This window comes from Ylistrum balloti, unplaced genomic scaffold (assembly GCF_031769215.1).
Source record: "Ylistrum balloti isolate Yb309-2 unplaced genomic scaffold, AGI_CSIRO_Ybal_v1 Utg371248, whole genome shotgun sequence".
Lineage (NCBI taxonomy): Eukaryota > Metazoa > Mollusca > Bivalvia > Pectinida > Pectinidae > Ylistrum > Ylistrum balloti.
The window spans coordinates 372,342-382,031 of NW_026782675.1; positions in this window are offsets into that span (position 1 = coordinate 372,342).

Below are 9,690 nucleotides of genomic sequence, written 5' to 3' on the forward strand. Positions count from 1 at the left end.
TTTAAATGATTCCAGAGTCGGACTGTAGAAGGAAAAAAAGACAATGCTGTTGACTGAAGTCGATAATTGGGAAAAGACTAATTGTCGGAAAATCGGAGATTATATCGGGAGGTGTCTGATACAGACGGGGGTAGTAGAGAAGGAAGATAATAAGGTGTAAGATTGTTATGAATTGTATAGAATAACTGTAATTTCCGTCTAGTTCTTCGTTCGGATAGAGATTCAAAGCCAGATCCAAGATACAAAGAATTTATAGAGTACGAAGGCAAAGTAGTAATGATCCTCGCAGTCTCTAGCTGAAGTTTTTTTTCTAATTTGTCTGCGTCACCGAGAGTACACCTATCCCATACCTTACAACAGTATTCTAGTATAGGCAGAATATATGATCTGAACATTTTACTTAAAGTTTTCCTATTTAATATATATTTAAATTTACGTAAGACGCCCAATTGTTTTAATACCTTTTTCGCAAATATTTTCAATGTGAATACTCTACTTACAATAATTGATATATAAAATAAAACACCATCATACACAATAAACTTGACCGCAGTTACGTCATTCAGATCTTTAACCTCCTCAGGAAAGTCTGAAACAGAATAACACCACCACACACAATAAACTTGACCGCAGTTACGTCATTGAGATCTTTAACCTCCTCAGGAAAGTCTGAAACAGAATAACACCACCACACACAATAAACTTGACCGCAGTTACGTCATTGAGATCTTTAACCTCCTCAGGCAAGTCTAAGACAGAATAACACCATCATACACAATAAACTTGACCGCAGTTACGTCATTCAGATCTTTAACCTCCTCAGGAAAGTCTGAAACAGAATAACACCACCACACACAATAAACTTGACCGCAGACACAATAAACTTGACCGCAGTTACTCATTCAGATCTTTAACCTCCTCAGGAAAGTCTGAAACAGAATAACACCACCACACACAATAAACTTGACCGCAGTTACGTCATTGAGATCTTTAACCTCCTCAGGCAAGTCTGAAACAGGATAACACCATTATGCACATTAAACTTGATCTCAGTTATGTTACGTCATTCAGTTCTTTAACCTCCTCAGGCAAGTCTGAAACTTCTTCTGAAATTTCTTATTGAAATTGTTTCACAACTCAATGAGTTGGTTGTCCATCCGTCCGTTCATTCAGACAAATAGACAGACCAACAACCCCCTATTTTTGTTGCATAGGAGTTATAAGTAATACAAAATACAGAAATAACACCATGTTGCACAGATGCTAGTGTAAACATTGACCAATAATTTTATGTCAGAAATTTAATCTTTAACCTCAGCTCTCACAGGCAAGTCTTATCAAAATATTTCCTGACCAAGGCAGTTGATACATTACTGAAATTTTTAAACGTATGTGAACTTGTGTACATGCCTGCCTTGTGTCAGACAAATGGATACAACCTGTATTCACTGCTTTGCCAGCGGCAGGAGTTATAAATAATACAAAATACTGATGGAGAAATGAACCTTCGTGATGTTGGACAGATGCTAGTGTTAACATTAGAAACCAATAATTTTATGTCAGAAATTTAATAACTTAACTCTAGCAGCTCTCACAGTGACAATGCATCTTATCAAAATATTTCCTACCAAGGCAGTTGATACATGTACACGAAAAACGAAATTTTGTAAACGTATGTAAGGGATACTTGTGTACAAGCCTGCCTTGTGTCTGAATATGGATACAACCTGTATGTCACTACTGTCTGTATCATCTGTAGAGGTTTCTAGCGGAAGGAAAACAACCACAGTAATGTCAACAGTTATATACTTGATCCTGAACTGGATTAATATACAACTGGTTGCAGCACTTCCTTTTGGAGACAAGAAAAATACTTCCCCATGGTTTATCACTGTCTAATTTACACAGTAAGTACAGTGTGTTGTCAAGTGAGATCTAGTAGTGTGAGTAAGAGATCAATAAGTGTGGAATCTAGTAAGTGTGGGAGATCTAGTAAGTGTGAGTATGGGAGATCTAGTAAGTGTGAGTGTGGGAGATCTAGTAAGTGTGAGTATGGGAGATCTAATAAGTGTGGGAGATCTAGTAAGTGTGAGTGTGGGAGATCTAGTAAGTGTGAGTATGGAAGATCTAATAAGTGTGGGAGATCTAGTAAGTGTGAGTATGGGAGATCTAATAAGTGTGGGAGATCTAGTAAGTGTGAGGGACCATATATCAAAGTGTGGGACATTAAGTGTGGTTTGGAGATCTAGTAATCAGTGTGGGACATTACAATAAGGAGGCCACTTCACATGCACAAAAGTGTAGTAAGTGTGAGTGTTAGAGATCTTGTAATGTGTGAGCTATCACAGTGGAGTGTGGGAGATCAGTAAGTGTGGACAGAAGTGTACACTGTGTGAGATCTAAGTAAGTGTGCATACACCTTGTGTGGATATCTAGTAAGTGTGAGTGTGGGAGATCTAGTAAGTGTGGGAAATCTAGTAAGTGTGGGATATCTAGTAAGTGTGAGTGTGGGAGATCTAGTAAGTGTGGGAGATCTAGTAAGTGTGAGTGTGTGAGATCGAGTAAGTGTGGGAGATCTAGTAAGTGTGAATGTGTGAGATCTAGTAAGTGTGAGAGATCTAGTAAGTGTAATGTGGGAGATCTAGTAAGTGTGAGTGTGGGAGATCCAGTAAGTGTGTAAGATCTAGTAAGCGTGGGAGATCTATAAACCGTGGAAGATCTAGTAAGTGTGAGTGTGTGAGATCTAGTAAGTGTGAGTGTGGGAGATCTAGTAAGTGTGAGTGTGGGAGATCTAGTAAGTGTGAGTATGGGAGATCTAATAAGTGTGGGAGATCTAGTAAGTGTGAGTATGGGAGATCTAGTAAGTGTGAGTGTGGGAGATCTAGTAAGTGTGTGAGATCTAGTAAGTGTGGGAGATCTAGTAAGTGTGAGTGTGGGAGATCTATTAAGTGTGGGAGATCTAGTAAGTGTGGGAGATCTAGAAACCGTGGGAGATCTAGTAAGTGTGAGTGTGTGAGATCTAGTAAGTGTGGGGAATCTAGTAAGTGTGGGAGATCTAGTAAGTGTGAGTGTGGGAGATCTAGTAAGTGTGTGAGATCTAGTAAGTGTGGGAGATCTAGTAAGTGTGGGATATCTAGTAAGTGTGAGTGTGGGAGATCTAGTAAGTGTGGGAGATCTAGTAAGTGTGGGAGATCTAGTAAGTGTGAGTGTGGGAGATCTAATAAGTGTGGGAGATCTAGTAAGTGTGGGAGATCTAGTAAGTGTGGGAGTAGTAAGTGGAGAGTGTGTGGGAGATCTAGTAAGTGTGAGTGTGGGAGATCTAGTAAGTGTGGGAGATCTAGTAAGTGTGAGTGTGGGAGATCTAGTAAGTGTGTGAGATCTAGTAAGTGTGGGATATCTAGTAAGTGTGAGTGTGGGAGATCTAGTAAGTGTGAGTGTGTGAGATCTAGTAAGTGTGGGAGATCTAGTAAGTGTGAGTATTGGAGATCTAGTAATTGTGAGTGTGGGAGATCTAATAAGCGTGGGAGATCTAGTAAGTGTGTGAGATCTAGTAAGTGTGGGATATCTAGTAAGTGTGAGTGTGGGAGATCTAGTAAGTGTGGGAAATCTAGTAAGTGTGGGAGATCTAGTAAGTGTGGGAGATCTAGTAAGTGTGAGTGTGGGAGATCTAGTAAGTGTGTGTGATCTAGTAAGTGTGGGAGATCTAGTAAGTGTGAGTGTGTGAGATCTAGTAAGTGTGAGTGTGGGAGATCTAGTAAGTGTGGGAAATCTAGTAAATGTGGGAGATCTAGTAAGTGTGGGAGATCTAGTAAGTGTGAGTGTGTGAGATCTAGTAAGTGTGAGTGTGTGAGATCTAGTAAGTGTGGGGAATCTAGTAAGTGTGGGAGATCTAGTAAGTGTGAGTGTGGGAGATCTAGTAAGTGTGTGAGTGTAAGTGTGATATCTAGTAAGTGTGAGTGTGGGAGATCTAGTAAGTGTGTGAGATCTAGTAAGTGTGGGATATCTAGTAAGTGTGAGTGTGGGAGATCTAGTAAGTGTGGGAGATCTAGTAAGTGTGGGAGATCTAGTAAGTGTGGGAGATCTAGTAAATGTGAGTGTGGAAGATCTAGTAAGTGTGGGAGATCTAGTAAGTGTAAGTGTGGGAGATCTAGTAAGTGTGAGTGTGTGAGATCTAGTAAGTGTGTGAGATCTAGTAAGTGTGGGAGATCTAGTAAGTGTGGGAGATCTAGTAAGTGTGAGTGTGGGAGATCTATTAAGTGTGGGAGATCTAGTAAGTGTGGGAGATCTAGTAAATGTGAGTGTGGGAGATCTAGTAAGTGTGGGAGATCTAGTAAGTGTGAGTGTGTGAGATCTAGTAAGTGTGAGTGTGTGAGATCTAGTAAGTGTGGGAGATCTAGTAAGTGTGAGTATGGGAGATCTAATAAGTGTGGGAGATCTAGTAAGTGTGAGTATGGGAGATCTAGTAAGTGTGAGTATGGGAGATCTAAGTGTGGGAGATCTAGTAAGTGTGGGAGATCTACTAAGTGTGGGATTTCTAGTAAGTGTGAGTGTGGGAGATCTAGTAAGTGTGGGAGATCTAGTAAGTGTGGGATATCTAGTAAGTGTGGGATATCTAGTAAGTGTGGGAGATCTAGTAAGTGTGGGATATCTAGTAAGTGTGGGATATCTAGTAAGTGTGAGTGTGGGAGATCTAGTAAGTGTGAGAGATCTAGATAGTGTGAGTGTGTGAGATCGAGTAAGTGTGGGAGATCTAGTGAGTGTGGGAGATCTAGTTAGTGTGAGTGTGGGAGATCTAGTTAGTGTGATTGTTGGAGATCTAGTAAGCGGGAGTGTGTGAGATCTAGTAAGTATGGGAGATCTAGTAAGTGTGGGAGATCTAGTAAGTGTGAGTGTGTGAGATCGAGTAAGTGTGGGAGATCTAGTAAGTGTGAGTGTGGGAGATTTAGTTAGTGTGAGTGTGGGAGATCTAGTTAGTGTGATTGTTGGAGATCTAGTAAGCGGGAGTGTGTGAGATCTAGTAAGTATGGGAGATCTAGTAAGTGTGGGAGATGTACAACTTGAATTGCAGATTAATTTACAGTCGTTCTAAAGCTGTATGTTATTTTGTTTTCCTGACTGAAAAACAACCCTATATTTACCAGGTTATAAGTAAATATCGTGAATATTACCAGTATTTCAAATGTGATATGACAGGGTTGCTTGCTATCTATAGTGATGACCTTTTGCCCTCCCTCACCGGAAACTGAGAACTTGCCAATAGCTGTACATGCCCTATGTACAGGAAAGAGGTATAAATGTAGCCAGGATATACACGTGTACAACAATCATCACCATGGAGAATACCACAGAACAGTCTCACTAACATAGTGAACATAATTATACTATTGTACCTCGTCACCGAGTCATTGCTGTCACCTTAAACACTCACAGTATCTGAACACTGCTTAACAAGATTGACATGACATGTATGTTATTGTGCCTGCAGATAAGGCTCCAATAACTTGATCATCGTCTGCAAATTTTATCATATTTCCCGTATACAAAAAGAAACCTCACTTATACATTATGCAATCTTTCAAAACACGAAATACTAGCTACTCATACATCGGTATTACAATCATTTAGATTGCTTATCAATGATAAGGATACGGACCTCCCACCTTTATACTGGATCCCTAAACTTCGAAAGAATTCATATAAACAACGTTTGATATCTAGCTCGTTCAGCTGTCTTGATTTTGTTTTCATATAAGGCTGAATTTATAGAAAATGTTCGATTTGTGTATGATAAAAAATTGTATACATATTATAATATTTTCATCTTACAGCGGAGTGCAAAAAGAATCCTTGGTATGTTTATGATCAAACTGCACTGGTAGAAATGGTCCTTTTTTGTAAACAAAAGTTTACTACTAACACTACTACTGTTACTGCTACTGCTGTTACTACTACTACTACTACTACTACTACTGTTACTGCTACTACTACTACTACTACTACTGCTACCACCACCACTACTACTACTACTCTACTGCTACTACCACCACCACTACTACTACTACTACTACTACAACTACTATCACTACTACTACTACTACTACTACTACTACTACTACTACTACTACTACTACTACTACTACTACTACTACTACTAATACTACTACTACTACTACTACTACCACCATCACTACTACTACTACTACTACTACTACTACTACTACTACTACTACTACCACCACCACCACTACTACTACTACTACTACTACTACAACTACTACTACCACCAACACCACCACTACTATTACTACTACTACCACCACCACCACCACTACTACTACTACCACCACCACTACCTACTACTACTACTACAACTACTACTACTATACACTACTACTACACCACTACTACTACTACTACTACTACTACTACACCACCTACTACTACTACTACTACTACTACTACTACTACTACTACTACTACTACTACTATACTCTACCACTATTTTGTTTTCATATAACTGAATACTACTACTACTACTACTACTACTACTACTACTACTACTACTACTACTACTACTACTACTACTACTACTACTACTACTACTACTACTACTACTACTACTACTACTACTACTACTACTACTACTACTACTACTACTACTACTACTACTACTACTACTACTACTACTACTACTACTACTACTACTACTACTACTACTACTACTACTACTACTACTACTACTACTACTACTACTACTACTACTACTACTACTACTACTACTACTACTACTACTACTACTACTACTACTACTACTACTACTACTACTACTACTACTACTACTACTACTACTACTACTACTACTACTACTACTACTACTACTACTACTACTACTACTACTACTACTACTACTACTACTACTACTACTACTACTAACTACTATACTACTACTACTACTACTACTACTACTACTACTACTACTACTACTACTACTACTACTACTACTACTACTACTACTGACACTATTACTACTACTACTACTACTACTACTACTACTACTACTACTACTACTACTACTACTACTACTACTACTACTACTACTACTACTACTACTACTACTACTACTACTACTACTGTTACTACTACTACTACTACTACTACTACTACTACTACTACTACTACTACTACTACTACTACTACTAATACTACTACTACTACTACTACTACTACTACTACTACTACTACTACTACTACTACTACTACTACTACTACTACTACTACTACTACTACTACTACTACTACTACTACTACTACTACTACTACTACTACTACTACTACTACTACTACTACTACCACTACTACTAATACTACTACTACTACTACTACTACTACTACTACTACTACTACTACTACTACTACTACTACTACTACTACTACTACTACTACTACTACTACTACTACTACTACTACTACTACTACTACTACTACTACTACTACTATTACTCTTTTAACCTACACAAAGATTGTACCTGAATAATATAACAGTTTAAGTTGTAGTGGTTGTAGTCAGCTGTAATTTAAATTACTTTCTTTGAGTCATTGTTTGTGGAAGACATATTAAACCGGTTATTTCTGAAAATTTATGACAAGTTTTAAGTTGTATTGAGAACCCTATAATTTCCTTTAATATGTAAAATTATTACTTCATGTATATCATGTTATAAGTCTTACAGGCTGTAAACATGCTTTATCGAGCATACAGCTGTGCTTAACGTATTTTAAAATCATTCAATTGTGGGAAATGACGTCATTTCTAGAACTTGAGGTTAGTGAACTGTCTGGTATAGTTATTTTTGTCTATTTTGTCAATTTGTCTTTAGCCATATCCAAGATATTTCATTATAATCTAAACCCATCGTATCAGGGACAAACAACTGTATGACACAGATTAAAATTCATACTTTAGTTAAACTGATCTTATTCCACTGTCATAGAGGATTCTGCTATTCAGACAATGCGTGAATGTATGTAAGTCTGCAGATAATACCTGATGTAGATAAATCTACAGACAATACGTGATGTAGATAAATCTACAGACAATACCTGATGTAGATAAATCTACAGACAATACGTGATGTAGATAAATCTACAGACAATACCTGATGTAGATAAATCTACAGACGATACGTGATGTAGTTAAGACTACAGTCAATACCTGATGTAGATAAATCTACAGACAATACGTGATGTAGATAAATCTACAGACAATACCTGATGTAGATAAATCTACAGACGATACCTGATGTAGATAAATCTACAGACGATACCTGATGTAGATAAATCTACAGACAATACGTGATGTAGATAAATCTACAGACATTACCTGTGGTATATAAGTGTTACTGATATAAACACAATATCTGATGGATTGTGAAGAAAATAGTTGATATAGATAGGTTTTTACTTATATGCACAATACTTGGTTTACGTAAGTTTTACTTACTATAACTTGGAGATCCCCATTCATCCCATGTGCTGATAAAGCTGGGTTGATACCGACCCTCCGACATCGTGGTCAACCAGCAGACTGAACCTGTCCTGGTATTTGTGTATCAGTGTTTTGTGAATGTAATGTTGGCCTGTATCGCTCACCAATGTACATGGACCTATGTTTGTTATGAGTCTGTGGCAAGGTTTATAATGCCTGCTCATTTACTTGCATGCTATTTTTTATCATAACTTGTTTTCCACAAAACCGAACAGGACTCTGAAGCTTGTACCAGCTTGTAACATGTGGAACCAATATCCTGGTAGTTTGTTGTACCAGGAACGTATTGTTTCTAGTAGAAAATACTTAGCATCTTGGTAGGTAATTTTCATCAGTAATCAATAGTTTTTCATTGCACATGAACTTAAATTACTGACTTATGTCAAAGGTCAAAATATAGGTCACCAAAAAATCACAAGTCATAGAAATCAATATTTTTGGGCATATACTGAGAGGAAAAAGAAACGCAATTAGCAGTAAGTTAATATTGTAAATTAAATAATTGACGTACACCCTTGAAACTTGACAAATGTGTGCATTTGAGTTAGGTCCCTATGGTACCGTATTAAAATCACTGATGCGTAAGTAAACTGCGCACGCCGCTTGTACAAAAGAATAAGAGACAAAAGCACGATATCTCGAACCCAGTATAAAGGATTGGTTCTAAATCTGTGTGTGCGAATCTTCAGACATATCCGTCTTGATTTCCCACAGTTTAAGCATAAACAGTTCACCATAAAAAATGCCACGACTGTCCGAATTTGACAGGGGTCGTGCTATTGCACTCCGTCTGCAAGGTACCCCCTAAAATCAGGTCGCTTATCAATTAGGAGTCCATCCATCGAACATTTGCCGTCTCATCCAAAAACTTCATGCCACCGGAAGGGCTGCAGACCGTCCCCGAAGCAGTCGCCCTCGTGTGACGACGCTTCGGCAGGATAGGGCAATGCGAGTTTCGCACCTACGCAATCGCTTTCTGACGGCCACGGAAACAGCAAGGAACACAATTTGGCGTCATCATGTTCCAGTTGATCCAAAGACAGTGCATACTCGACTGCGTGCCTGCGGTCTAAGACTGCGGCGGCCATATGTTGGACCACAGCTTAATTCGCGGCGACGTGCCAGACAAATGCAATGACTGAACG